We start from the raw sequence: 14,952 nt of genomic DNA on the forward strand, positions 1-14,952 counted from the left end.
AAGCTTAAGTAACATTCTCAAGAGCTAAAATGTAATCGCCATAGGGGACAGATTTGTTAACAGGGAAGAGTAAGAACTTGTCAAGTTTGGGAAATAAGAATGTGAAAGAATATCAAAGGGCAGAGGGAACCTAAAGGCAAATGGGGTAAGTTAAAATTCTGTAGACACTAAGCAGGATACAAATCTTTAAAGAGAAAATAAAGTTAATTGGGACAATCTGTACTTGGAAAAAAGGCTATTCAATAAAAACCAGGACAAATACTTGTTTTGATTGTAATTATAATCTTTATTTTGGCTTCAATATTAAAAGGGGTTAAATATATTGAAAGGATATTATATAAAGTAAAAATGGTTGACAATACTCCAGGAACTTTCCAGAACAATTGGATAAGAGTGGAGAGCTTTGTATTTGTCATTTTTTTGTCATAGTTAGTTCAAGGTCAATAATTTATGTTTGATTTCAAAACTACTTAAAATTTCCAAAGAAAATTACTTTCTACTTATTTTAAAAGTCCACTTTTTGAAATCAGCCAGTCTCAAAGGATTTTTCCGGAAACCTTAAAGACAATTGGAAGTCTGGCTGGGAGCGCTCAGTTTATAAAAGGCACAAGGCTTGGAGCAGCTTCTGTCGGGGCCAGGGTGCGGGTGGAAAGAGAGAGGAGAGTGGGGAGACCACTATTGCCAGACCTGCCAGGGTGCTGAGGCTTCCTGAAGGATCCCATAGTAGGCACAGGTTTTACCATTTTGTTTTATTCTACAGGTGCCCTACAACAGGGGAGGGTGCAGCATTTGCTGAAGTTTAGTACACTCTAGAATATGGGAGCTGCCTTATTAACCTGTGATTGATTTAATAGAATTCTCAGCACCTTTAATAGCTTCATTAAAATACAGACAATGTATGCTTCTTTTCTTTTTTTCCTAGTTTTATTGAGGTATATATGGTATCTAACATTGTGTGAGCTTAAGGTATTCAATGTAGTGATTTTATATATGTATATATTGTAGAACGTTTGCCACAATAAGCTTGGTTAATGCATCTATCACTTCATATAGTTATAATTTTTTTCCTGTGGTGAGAACTTTTAAGATCCGCTGTCTCGAATATACAATACAGTATTGTTAAATTTAGTCACCATGCTGTATATCTCCATGATTTATTCATCTTATAATTGGAGGTTTATACCCTTTGATTACCTTCACCTATTCCGTCCTCCACCCCCTCCCCTCTGGCAACCACTCTCTGTTTCTGAGTTTGGGGTTTTTTGGATTCTATGCATAAGTGACATCATACAGTATTTGTCTTTCCCTGCCTGACTTATTTCATTAGCTTAAGGCCCTTGAGTTCCATTCCAATTGCTGCAAATGGCAGGATTTTCTTTTTTATGGCTGAATCATTTTCTTTACCCATCATGCATTGATGGACGCTTAGATTGTTTCCATGTCTTGACTATTGTAGATAATGCTGCAGTGAACATGGGGGTGCAGATATCTCTCTGAGATAATTTCATTTCTTTTGATATAACCCAGAAGTGGAATTGCTTGATCATATAGTAGTTCTGATTTTCATTTTTTGAGGAACCTTCATACCGTTTTCTACAGTGGCTGCACCAATTTACATTCCCACCAGCAGTGCACAAGCCTTCCCTTTTCTCCATATCCTGTCAGCAGTATCTTGTCTTTCTGATGATAGCCATTCTGACAGGTGCGAGGTGATCTCTCATTGTGGTTTTGATTTGCAATTTCCTGATGATTAGTGATATTGAGTACTTTTTTCATGTACCTGTTGGCTATTTAAATATCTTCTTTGGAAAAATGTTTATTCAATTCCTTTTCCCATTTAAAAATCAGATTATTGGGACTTCCCTTGTGGTCCAGTGGTTAAGACTCTGCGCTTCCACTTCAGGGGGTATGGGTTCAATCCCTGGTCGGGGAACTAAAATCCCATGTGCCATGCAGTATGCCCCCCACTAAAAAAGTCAGATTATTGTTTTTATTAAGTTATATGAGTTCCATATATATATATATGGATATCAACAAAACTTATCAGATATGTGGTTTGCAAATATTTTCTTCCATTCCATAGATTGCCTTTTCATTTTTGTTGATCGTTTCTGTTGCCTTGCAGAAGCTTTTTAGTTTGATGTAGTCCCACTTGTTTATCTTTGCTTTCCTTGCTTGCGCTTTTGGTGTCATACCCATGAGATCATTGCTACGGCCAATGTTAAGGAGTTTTACTCTGTGTTTAGTTTTAAATCTTACATTTAATCCATTCTGTGAGTGGTGTCAGATAGGGGTCCAGTTTCATTCTTTTGCATGTGACTATCCAGTTTCCAGCACCATTTATTGAAGAGACTGTCTTTTCCCCGTTGAATATTCTTGGCTCTCTTGTCAAATATTAGTTGACTATATATGCATGGGTTTATTTCTGGGCTGTCTATTCTGTTCCATTGATCTATGTGTCTGTTTTTATGCCACTATCATACTGTTTTGATTACTACAGCTTTGTAATATATTTTGAAACCAGGAAGTGTGATGCCTCCAGCTTTGTCTTCTTTCTCAGGACTGCTTTGGCAATTTGGGTTTTTTTGTGGTTGCATATGAATTTTAGGACTGTTTTTTTCCTATTTCTGTAGAAAATGCCCCTGCAATCTTTATAGGGATTGCATTGACTCTATAGATGGCTTTGGGTAATATGGAAATTTTAACAATTTTAATTCTTCCATTCTATGAGTGCAGGATATCTTGCCATTTATTTGCATCTTCTTCAGTTTCTTTCATCAGTGACTTATAGTTTTTAGTGTAAAGTTCTCTCACCTCTTTTGTTAAGTTTATTCCTAAGTATTTTAATTTTTGATGATACTATAAACATTTTCTTAATTTCTATTTTGTATGGTTCACGGTTAGTGTTTAGAAATGCAACTGATTTTTGCGTATTGACTATGTATCCTGCAACCTTACTGAGTTTATTAGTTCTAACAGTCTTTAGGTGGAATCTTTAGGATCTTCTGTATATAAGATCATGTCATCTACAGAGACATGTATGCTTCTTTTAAATTCTGAGATTGTATATTACGAAGCAGCCCTACGATGGGGTGGTTTTAGTTGGTACAAATAAACAGAACGTGATCCTTGTGCTTAAGAAGTTCATACTCTGGGGAGACAAAGCTAAAGCACATGAAACATTTTCATGCAGCTAGCTTGGCTGATTCATTTATTCAACAAATACTTGAGTGCTTACTATGTGCCAGGTATTTGTGTATTAGGTTGGAGTTAAGGGCAAAATCAAGTTAAATTTTCTACACTGTAGAATAATAATTACTCCACACTGTTGAATAATTTGTTCAAATGCAATTAGCTTACAATACAGTAGTGGCAATTGTAGCATAGTGGTTATGAATGGCCTGTGTTTGTTTTGTTCACCCATGGATCTCCAGCAAGTGGGACAGGATCTGTCTCATAGTAACCATTTAGTAACAGCTGTGGACTGAATTAATACTCATAGCAATAGTCCATGCCCTTTGGGAACTTACAAACTAGTGGTAAAGCAGTTTTTCTCAGGAGATATGTCCTCTACAATTTTTTTTTCCTTTTTCTCTCTCATGAACACAAACAGGTTTCTTTGACAAATAAGTGGTGCTCTATTATGTGGGACTTCTCATTTTCATTCCTCAAGAGGGGTGCTAGATATAGCACATAGCATTTACTAAACTCATTTGAACATTAATGTGTATGGTCCTGGCATCTTTGGGAGAGGTGGATTTGGCCATAAAAGTCCCAGGAAATCTGGAGAAGGAACATGCCAGGAGCACAGGGAACTTTATCTCTTAGACTCACTGATCTATCTCTAGCGCCAAAAACAATGCTTGGCACTGCTTAATAAATTTGGGGGGAGGAAGGGGAGCACCCCAGATTCAAAGATGAGAGGTCTCAGTAGGGTAGTTTTGCCTTAGACAATTTTTAACATCTATCTATCTATCTATCTATCTATCTAACTATCTATGAATAAATAAATGCAATAAAGGACTCAAAGTGAGCGACATGGGTCTTGATTCAGACATGGAGAATGGGACTCTCAGATCCAGGTCACAGAGGTTAGTGTGAGCAGAGAGTGTTTGGGGGAGGTAGTGGAAGTTGGTCTGACTAGAGTTTTGAGGTTGTGTAGTGGGAAATAGTGAGGAGAATTCTGGATGGCAGGAGCCTTCAGAGGTGTGCAGAAGAGTTGGGAGCGTCACAAAGAGGGAACTCTTGCAGATTTTTTAGCAGAAGAGGGACAACTTGAAAGCAGAACTGAAAGAAGATTTGACATCTGTGTGCAAGATGGGTTGCAGTTATGTGAGCTGTTTTGAGCCAGAGGCACTTGCAAATCCAAGAGCGAGAAATGAGAGAATCTGAGCAAGGACAATAGAGCATTAGGGAGAGACTTCAAAGAAGAATCAGTAAAGCATGGTGATTGTGAGGAGTCAAAGCTGAACTCCAGGATTGATTTTGGGCAAGTTCAAAGACATACACAGTGTCCTGTGGTCCTGTTGATGGAGTCTGGGATGAAACTAGATATCACACATCCTCTCTATATCTGGGAAACTTTCTCCTAACCTAGCATTTCCAACCCAAATCATTGAGAACTTCAAACACTTTTAATGGGTGGTGTTCAAGTCATTGATTTTGGTTCTTTTTGGAGAACCAGGGGAGGCAGCATTTTGTGGTGGTTAAGACCATGGGCTTTGGTGCCATAGAGAAATGGGTCCAAGTCCTGGCTTTACCTTGGATAAGTTTCTTAAAGTGCATAAGCCTCAATAACCTTATGTACCAAATGGGGATAGTACTGACATCTCCTTTACAACTGTACACATTGTTAACACTCAGTATACAAATTGCTGGTTAGTGTCCTTCCTGAACTGGGAGAAGAATCACTATAATGTTTGTATGCATATGTCTACTTGCGTTTTTCCAAATTAAAGAACAGCAGTCAATCTGTTAGCACAGCCAGTAGGTTGGCACATGGTTGATGGGAAAGCCACAGCCAGAGACCAGGCAGTTAGGGGAATAGTGCCCTCCGGGGCAGTGCCATGCCATTCTCTGCAAAAATTGGAACTAAGCCCAGTGTTGTGGAACATACTGAGGCTGGCAGAGGACACAGAGGTATAAGGGGAGGAGGGAAGAATTTGGGCTGTTCATGGCCTTGGAGTTTTTGCACAGGACTCAAACTTTGCTGTCAGCTCCAGGTAGGTCCCTGGTAATGTCATCTACTGCAAAGATGAGCCCCCCCGAGGAAGGGCTTGATTTCAGTTCCCCTGTGGGTTCTCTGAGTGTCTTTCCAGCCCACAGATGGTTTGTTTGCTTGTTTATTATTTTTAATGAACTCAGCATTTCTCCAAAGCTGGTTTACTGGTGCTCATTAAAGAGATGGCAGCTAAGTTTCTTCATTGTACAGCTGGCGTTGTTATCCTGTGAGGACATAGTCCTGTTTTTCCTATCTGTGAAGCTTTGTTTCTAAATCACCCCAACTGCGGAGTATTGGCAGATACAGTGTTAAGATTCAAGTAAATGTTTATGCTCTAGTTCCTGTCCAATCAAAAGGAAAAAGAAGTTGGCAGATCAGAGTTACAGTTAACCTTTTTCCATTTCCTCTACCTTTTTTTGGTTTACTGTAATTATGTAGATTCTAATACCAAGATAAGAATACTCTAATTTGGAGGAACATAATGCATTTTTGTGTTGCCTTAAATTGATTCAGGGACTTCCTTGATATCATTGATACACTCTAGGGCAGAGATTCTCACACTAGGCTGCATATTTTAGAATCTCCTGGCTTTCAAAAATTCAGATACCCAGCACCTAGCCCAAATGAATTAAATCAAAATCTTGGGAGGTAGGGGAGGGTAGGATAGGGTGAGACTTGGAATCAGTATTTTTCAAAAGTCCTCAAGTCCTTCCAGTGTGTAGCCAAGAACCAGTGCTTTAGAACAGTGGTTCTCAACCAGGAGCAATTTTGCCCTCAACCTCCAGGGGACATTTAGCAATGTCTGGAGACTCTTTTGGTTGTCACAACTAGGGGAGGGGTGTCCTACTGGCATCTACTGGGTAGAAATCGGAGATGCAGCTAAACAACCTGTGGTGGAGCAATTCACAGGACAGCTCCACCATAACAAATAATCCCTGGGCTCTAAATGTCAATAGTACCGAGGTTGGGAGACAGTGCTCTAGAATAAACAGGCCTAAGAAATGAGATGTGCCAGAGCAATGTATATACCCATTGTGAGGAAAGCATAGCACATAGAAATTTACATTTTTGGCCTCCCAGCAAGATGAGGGGAGGGAAGTGCCTTAGTAAATGCCTCTACCTCTTCAGTCTTCTGTGTCTGCCATCACAGGGGTCTGATAATGTGGTCCTGGCCTGTCCTTGTAGCTGGTGCATCTCCTGGTTCTGATTTTTTAGACAGACTGTCTTCCTGTGGTTCCATAAGTTTATCGCGCTGGAATGACCTGGAATTTAACCTATGTAAATTACCCAAAATAAATAATTTTTAAATAAGCTTTTTTTTAAAAAAATAAATTTATTTATTTATTTTTGGCTGCTTTGGGTCTTCGTTGATGAGCGCGGGCTTTCTCTAGTTGCGATGAGTAGGGGCTACTCTTCGTTGCGGTGCGTGGGCTTCTCACTGCGGTGGCTTCTCTTGTTGTGGAGCACAGGCTCTAGGCACGCGGGCTTCAGTAGTTGTGGCATTTGGGCTCAGTGGTTGTGGCTCGCGGACTCTACAGAGCAGGTTCTGTAGCTGTGGCACACGGGCTTAGTTGCTCCGCAGCATGTGGGATCTTCTTGGACCAGGGCTCAAACCCGTGTCCCCTGCATTGGCAGGTGGATTCTTAACCACTGTGTCACCAGGGGAATCCCTAAATAAGCTTTTGAGTTGCTTGTTTTTTTAAACAAAGTTTTCTAAAATTAAGGAGTGAACCATTTGAAAGTGATTATATATGGGCTATAAGAAATATGATTTTATGTGCTGTAGAGCGTTCTTTCTCTTCTTTTGATTGGGCAAGAGGAGGCTAGGAAAGCCATTTTTAATTTAACTGCAGTATAGTTTTCTTTAATTTTGAGACATTCAGGAGTACTTTTATAGCAGGTTCTTTAACCTACATTTATTATATTGTGTAATTAATTTAATGAACTTTATCTCCCTCTGCACACACCCCAGTTTTCCAGAGTGTAACACACATAAAAGATATTTGCCATAAACAAGTTGTCTTTTCCTGGGTACACTTGTCAAATTTCATTGATGTGGTGAAATTTAATGTTAGATATAAACATAACCTATTGAATATACTCAAAACTGTTTGTGTTTCCAAAAACCTATGAAAGTAGATAGCTAAAGCTCTTGAAGTTGCTCTGAATTCATTGATCGTTATGCAAGTGGTTGATTACCAATTTTTCAAAAAAAATTTTTCCTTTAAAGAGATTTTAAGCAGTACTTTTAATCCTCTACATCAACCTTTTGTACTAGAATTAAATTCATGTATATGAATCTGGGGTTATATCTATAATAGTTTTTCTGTTTTTTCCTTTTTGGGTGGGGTGTACCCTTTGACTCCAATGTAATGCAGTTTATTCATTCAGTAAATATTTCAGGGCCTACTATGAGCATTTTGCATTAATTAAAATAATGGCTTTAAAATTGTTTTACTCTAGTTTAGTGTGATTTGAGGCACTTTGCCAATACTCTTTTGTGCTGGGTCCCTTTTACACCTAGGGGTTGGAATGTTTTAAATTAAGACTAGAAGAATAACAGCTCATGTAATATTTGTCCTGAATACTCCAAACTTCTCTGTTGGGATAACGTATCCCAGTTTTCACTGAGTTCTAGCAATGACTCCATAATCCAAGGGTTACTTTAATTTTAATCTAAGCCTGTTGTTTTGTAGCTGTGCTTTTAAATTAATTTATAATTGCATTTTAAAAATTTCTCTTTGGGTATATAAACATTTGGTTTTCTCTTTTGACTTTGGAGTTTTGTTGAATGAAGTTTGCAGAAAATTAATCCAAATTTATGATGTAGAACTTACTGAAAACCTGACTGCCATGAGAACCATCACAAGGTGTGCTTAATAACAGGTGTGCTTAATAGTAAATGGTCAGTATTCTGCTGAGACTCTCAGTGTGCATATGTAGGGTGTGTGTATGTGTGTTGGGGGAGGGTGGGAGCTCTTCTCTACTGGGATTGGGGGGCAGGATGGAGAGGAGAAGAATTAAATTAATGCTTAAGAATTAAATGGATCAAGCCCAAACCTAGAAGTAGAAATCACCCAGAGACATTCTGGTTTCTTGGAAATTAGGGTTATTGTGGGTAATCTGTATATCTATGGGTGTAACTTTTACTGCAGTATGCTTGTCTATACCTTCATCATATTAAAGAACAGCTGGGTTGATTGGTAGCCCCTGTCTAGATAGTTTCTAGAATGGGGACCTATTTTTCAGCACATGTAAAAAGAACAGATTTGGTTTGGGGCATATGGGATTACTAAGAGTGGAGAAAGAGTTAATTGTTTCCCAATGTTTGAAAGACATAGAAGAGGGATTAGACATGTTCTTTGTATCCGGAAGGTATGGAACCAGAGCCAGTGGATTGAAATACAGGAAAATAGATTCTGTCTCAGCTCAAGGAGTATCCAAAGAGATCATAAACCGTAGAGTTGTGAGGAGTTGTGAGGAGTAGGGTGGATGGAGTGAAGAGGTGTAGAAATTACCTTTCAGTGGAGGTTGTCAGGAAGACCATGAATGGGAAAGGACGCAGGGGATTTGGCAGTGGACTAATAGTGGACACTGGACAAGATGATCTTTATGTTCCATTCCTGTCTAGCCATTCTGTGATTTTTAGGGCATATTACCTCCCCTGAGCAATGAAAAATGAAGACACCTGGCATTTGAAAGAGAATTACAGTTTCATTAGTTTAGGGTCCTTAATGGCTTTTCCTCTCCAACTTCTGCAAGTCCTCCTGCAACTATACCCCCTCTTCTATAACATCCTTTTCTTTCTCCATGTGGGAACATCCTCATCAACATCAGAATATGTCTTTTTGTCACTCATCTTAAAAAGCAAATGATGCAGAGAAGAATGCACTTGTGCAAAAAATGTCAGCACATTGAGACTCAGAGAGAAAAAATAAAACAAAAACAAATGAAAAAGAAACTTCCTAAATCCAAAGTAGCCTTCCAGCTCTCACCTTGCTTCTCTGCTCTTAGGGCCGGTGGAACTTTCCCAAGGACATATCTCTGCATGTGATCTCCCCTTCTCACTGCCCTCCTCACCCCTCCCCTCCTCCAAAGCCATTCCTGCCAAGGTCACCAGAGACCTCTATTTTAATGAACCCCGTGGCCACTTCTCCATCCTCATTGCCCTGAGCCTCAGCAAGATTCAGCATCGTTCATCCCTCCCTCCTCTTGAAACACTTTCTTGACTTGGCTTCCAGGGCGTCACACCCACCTTTTCTTCTATCTCCTTAATTCCTCTTTCCGAGGGCCTCTGCCATCTCCATACACTCTGGACAGTGTTTCTTTACCTGACTTGGGTAAAAAATTGAGAGAGAGGCCAGGTCTCACTCAAGTCTAATTAATTCAGAATCTCTGGGGAAGACTCGTGGGCATCAGTTTTTAAATTTTTAAATTTTTTTTTTATTGAAATGTAGTTGATTTACAGTGCTGTGTTGGTTTCTGGTGTACAGCAAAGTGATTATAGGTTATTACAATATATTGAATATAGCTCCCTGTGCTATACAATAGGCCCTTGTTGGTTATCTATTTTATAGATGATAGTAGTATGTATATTTTAATCCAAAACTCCTAATTTATCCCTCTCCCCTTTCCCCTTTGGTAACCATGCATTTATTTTCTATATCTGTGTGTCTATTTCTGCTTTGTAAATAAGTTCTTTACATCTTTTTTTTTAGATTCCACACATAAGCAATATCATATGATATCTGTCTTTGACTGACTTCACTTAGTATGATAATCTCTAGGTCCATCCATGTTGCTACAAATGGAATTATTTCATTCTTTCATTATTTTTTATGGCCGAGTAATATTCTATTGTGTATCTGTACCATATTTTCTTTATCCATTCATCTGTCGATGGACCCTTAAGTTGCTTCCATGCCTTGGCTGTTGTAAATAGAGCTGCTGTGAACATTGGGGTGCATGCATCTTTTCGAATTACAATTTTCTCCAGATATATGCTCAGGAGTGGGATTGCTGGATCATATGGTAGCTCTCTTTTTAGTTTTTTAAGAAAACTCCATACTGTTCTCCATAGTGGCTGTACCAATTTACATTCCCACCAACAGTGTAGGAGGGTTCCTTTTTCTCCACATTTTGTTGTGCTTGTTTGTTTTGGTTTCTGTTACCTGGCTATACTAACGTGCAGCCAGGATTGAGAATCCAGGTGATTTCATCTAGTCCCACGGAATAAATACCAAATTCTAGCTAATGACTCCCTAGTTAACGTATGTCACACATCTTCTCCGAACTCCAGACGTGGTGATTCTGCTGTCTCTTTTAAATTTCCTCTAGGAATAGACTTCTTGATTCCACCGCCACCCTTCTCCCCTCACCCAAACCTGCTCCTCTCCTGGGTTTGTCCTTCTCTGTCAACACATTTGTATACAGAGCTCTCAGGCGAAAACCTTTGGCGGCATCTTGATCCCTCATCATTTCACAGCTAGTCCAACAGCCAGTCCTGTTCGTTTCTCTTCCAAAGAATATCCCACATCTCACCACTTCTCCTGCTACCACCGTTTCTCATCTCAATGGCCTCAGTAGCCTCCTAACGCCCCCTGTGCTCTTGCCTCCCCCTTCAGCCACTTTTCATGTAGTCAGAGTGCTCTTAGCCATCAGACCGTGTCACTCCTTTGCTCTAACCCCCGCGTGCCTTCCCATCACAATCAATAAAGTCCACCCTCCTTACCCTGAGCTAGAGGGCTCCCTTGAACTGGCCTTGGCCTAACTCTCCAACCTCATCTCTTACCACCCCTGCTTCCTTCACTCCTCTTGGACCACATTGCCTTGCTGGCTCCTCAAGCTCTTCCAAGCTTGTTCCTACCTCAGAGCCTTTGCACCTACCCTTCCCTCTGCCTGGAAGGCCCTTCCTCTTAGCTCGTTCCTTGGCTCTTTCCCTCACTCTTCAGATACCACGCCATCCAAAATGCTCCTCTCTCCCCATCACCCTCTCCCTTTCTTCTAGTTTATTTTTTCCTTCCACAGCATTTATCTCTGCTTGACATCCTGTTTTTCTGGCTGTTTCACTAGAACTTTTGTCACTGCTCTGTCCCCAGCACTGTAAGCAGTGCCCATACACAGTAGATGACCAGGAAATACTTTTGACTGAACAACAGAATGCCACTTGTGTAACCTTGTGTTTTGTCACTTCTGTGGCCCTTGGCCCCTCTTCCAGCCTCTGAGCAGACCACGCTGGCTTATGGCCAGGATCTCCTGCCAGGTTTATCTCAGAACCTTCTCTCTTCTGCTGCCTCCCATTTGGGCCTTGCCTGCTCACAGACGACTCCAGAAATATCAAGGGGTGGGGAAGAAGTCAAGCAGCATCTGGCATTTAAATGGTGGGTGCATGGCCACCGTTCAGTTCCTTCTTGATGGCTCAGCACAAATCTTACTGCTCCTGGTTTCTATATGCAGTCTTTTCCTTGACAATCCACCCTCCTGATTTCTTTCTTTTCTCTCTCTGTCCCTTCTCAGTCTCCTCTGCAGGCTCCTTCCTCTTCTTTGTCCATCCCTTAAATGTCAGTATTTCTTAGGGCTTTGTCTGGGTTCTCTGCCCTTCTTATTCCACTCTGTCCCTTCATGATCCCTTCCATTCCTAGGTCTTCAGAGTCTCTATATGGTAATGACTTCCAAAGTTATATTTCAAGCCTAAGCTAGCCTTGTCTGTCCAGTTGTAAAGTGTTTATCAATACTTGGCTATCTCATAGGCAACTCAAATTTGATGGGAAGTAAGCTGAACTTACTTTCTCTTTGAGTTTTCCCCTCAGTAGATGATCCAATTGACTATCCAGAAGCCTGGAAGGCATCTTCCTGTGTATCAATCAATTGCCAATATTATAAGTTCTCCCATTAAATAGCTGTAGAATCTGTACACTTCGTGTCACAGCCTACTGCCACTAACTAAGACCAGATCACCACCATCATCTCTTACCTAGATTCCCTTAAGGACAGTTGACATGCCACATGCCCCCCTACTCCCACCTCCATACCAGCCTGGCTCCCTGTGCTGCTCTTGGTCTTTATAAAATATCCATCTGATTGTGTCATCCCCCGCTTAAGATACCTTATTAGAGTTTTGATAAAGTCTAAAATTTTAAATAGGGCTTATAAGATCCTTAATAACCTGTTCTCAAACTGACTGTAGCTGTTAGAGTATCTTGGAAGTATCTGGTTCCTTCCCTTCCCCCTTCATACCCCATCCTACCTCCCCAGGGGCTACCATTGAGTAAGGCCTCAATAAATAGTGTTGAATGAATGTGGGAAGGCAGAGGCCCTGGACTGTAATTGTGAGTGTCCTCAAATTCTGATTTAATTTGTCTTAAAATTTCTAAGGTTTCCAGAATAAAAAAAAATCGGTTTTTGTGTACAGTCCCCTGTATACGTTTCCCTCAGCTCCGTGGCTTCCAGGGTTGTTAAAAACAGAACTAAAAGCAGTATGTGGGATTCTGCTGGCAAATCATTTCCAATCTGTGCTCTTTGAGTGGCCGTTAAGTGCTGAGCTTAGGAGGCTGCCAAACAGGACATGGGAACCAAACCGCATTTGTGAGCCAGTGGCCAGCAGGGAGGCACACTGGCTGAATGGGCCTCTGCGGTGAACGTTTTCAACTTGGGCCTGCATAAGCCGGCATCAGAATACCTGAGACTTGTTGTGACTTGTCTGAATAGTTTATTACATTTTCAAACCTGTTTGGGAAGAAGGCTTACGCACAACAGATTGTTTGGGGCTTGCAGAGTAAATCTTATTTAAAAGAAATAGACAAAAATGTAATCATGTTTAACCTGTAATAATATAAGTGAGACTGTTGATCTCAGTTGTAATGAATCTAAAGAAGAACGGTAAAAGGCTTTTTCCTTAGAAGATCCAGTTTGGCATTTCAGACTTCAGCCCCAGGGCTGGGAGCTCCTGGGTGAGGTTTCCAAGTCTTCATCCTCTTCTATCTTCTAACTTCTTTAAAACGAGGATCCGAGGGGCCTAACAGTCAGTGCTGAGTCAGAGGGATCAGCGAGCAGCAAGAAAGGAATGACACACTTCCTGCCTCAAGTTCTAGGGAGGTTTTTTTTTGTTTGTTTTTCTGTTTTGCTCTGAAGATTCCCTAAAAAGACAGAAGATTGCCCTGGCCATCTCTTGATCAGCAGCCTTTATTATTTGGAGGAAATCTACCCTGCTATACCTTCTTGTTACTAACAGGTTTTTGAAAACCTTTTTCCCTTGTTGCAAAAGCATCACATGGTAGTGTAGTGTATTTTATCTACTATAATTTGACAAAAAAGTGAAAAATGAAAAAAAAAGGTTACTCCTTAATTCAGCACTGGGAAACAAACATTTCGTGAATATTACTCCAGGCTGTTTTGTGTATGCCTGTAGTTTTTCTCTACAAAAATTGTATAGTACTTAATATGATTTCTTTTATATATTGCTTTGTAGCCTTTGTGTAGAGTTCTCATGTTATTAATTACTCTACAAAATCATTTTTCAACGCTCTATTACATGCCATTGTATAGATATGCCATAATTCACTTAACCAGTCCCCTATTTGGACAGGTGAGCTGTTTTTAACCTTCACCATTGTCATAACACCACACAACACCCTTGCTCCTAGCGGCTGTCCATACCTGTCTCTGTTTCATTGGATGTGTTCTTGGAAGTAGCTCAAAGGACACGTGGAGTTTGAAGGTTTTGATCTTTATTGCCACTTTGCCTTCCAGACATTTGTCCTGTTTTACATTCCCACCATATAATATAAACTTCTTACCATGCCCTGTGTGGCCCTACCTATTCTGGCCTTTGCCCGACTCCCAGCTGCTTCTTCCCTGTGCTTTTCCAACACTACAGCCACACTGGCCCCCTTTCCACTCCTCTCCCTGGAGTGGGCCAAGCTTGTCTTGTCTCAGGCTGGAGCACCTGTTCCTCTTGCTGCTTTTCCTGCTCTTCTTCTAGCTCTTGACATATACCTCCGGTGCCACCTCTGCCAGAGTGGTCTCCATCGGAACCCCCTGTTCATGTCCATCCTCGCCCTTCTTGAAATCTGTCCTTTAGTTATTTATGTGTTTACTTGGCTGCCAGATCTCGCTCCCATTGAATGTCAGTTCATGTGTTTTATTTCCCACCATGTGCCCAGCGCCTAAGTCAGTGCCTGGCATGCAGGAAGTACCAGGTAAATGCAGGTTAATTTTGTTGAATGAATGAAGAAATCTCCCTGTTGCCTAGGGAAGTACAGTGTAATGGGATGATGAGATGTATATAGCAATGGCTCTCCCTTGGGGCCAAATGGGCTAAATGTGGTAAAGGAGCTTTGAAGTTGCCTAGGAGACAGAGGAGTAGGAGGTAGCTGAAGGCATCATGACAGGCCTGCTGTGAGCGGAACCTTGGGAGGCTGGCAGTGTTTTGTAGCTCATGATGGTGGGAAGGACCCCAGAGGCCAAGGAAAGTGGGTGAGCAGGGGCCCGGAAGTAGAACAGTGCTGAGCCTGATGGGGGCAGGACTGGGGACCGCCTTAAATCCTGTACTGCCAGAGTGGACTCTGGTCCATGAGCAGCTGGGAAGCTGCACATTCCTCATCGGAGAGTGATGTCATAAAGTGAGGATGGGGAAGCCCATTTTCAACTCAGTTCTAGGCATAGATAGTGACGTCTTGGTGCTAGAGCTGTGCTTTGAGAAGATGTGCCATGAGGGCAAGTGAGTGAAAGGA

At 41.0% G+C, this 14,952-nt stretch overlaps 1 protein-coding gene across 1 annotated transcript in view; it reads left to right on the plus strand.

The window, feature by feature from the left end:
* The window catches only part of TNFAIP8 (TNF alpha induced protein 8), a 122,527-nt gene that overhangs the window by 39,589 nt on the left and 67,986 nt on the right, over nt 1–14,952 (plus strand). The gene's annotated exons all lie outside the window — the stretch shown is intronic.

This window comes from Monodon monoceros, unplaced genomic scaffold (genome assembly GCF_005190385.1).
Source record: "Monodon monoceros isolate NGI ecotype Baffin Bay Population unplaced genomic scaffold, NGI_Narwhal_1 Super_Scaffold_12, whole genome shotgun sequence".
NCBI classification, from domain to species: Eukaryota; Metazoa; Chordata; class Mammalia; order Artiodactyla; family Monodontidae; genus Monodon; species Monodon monoceros.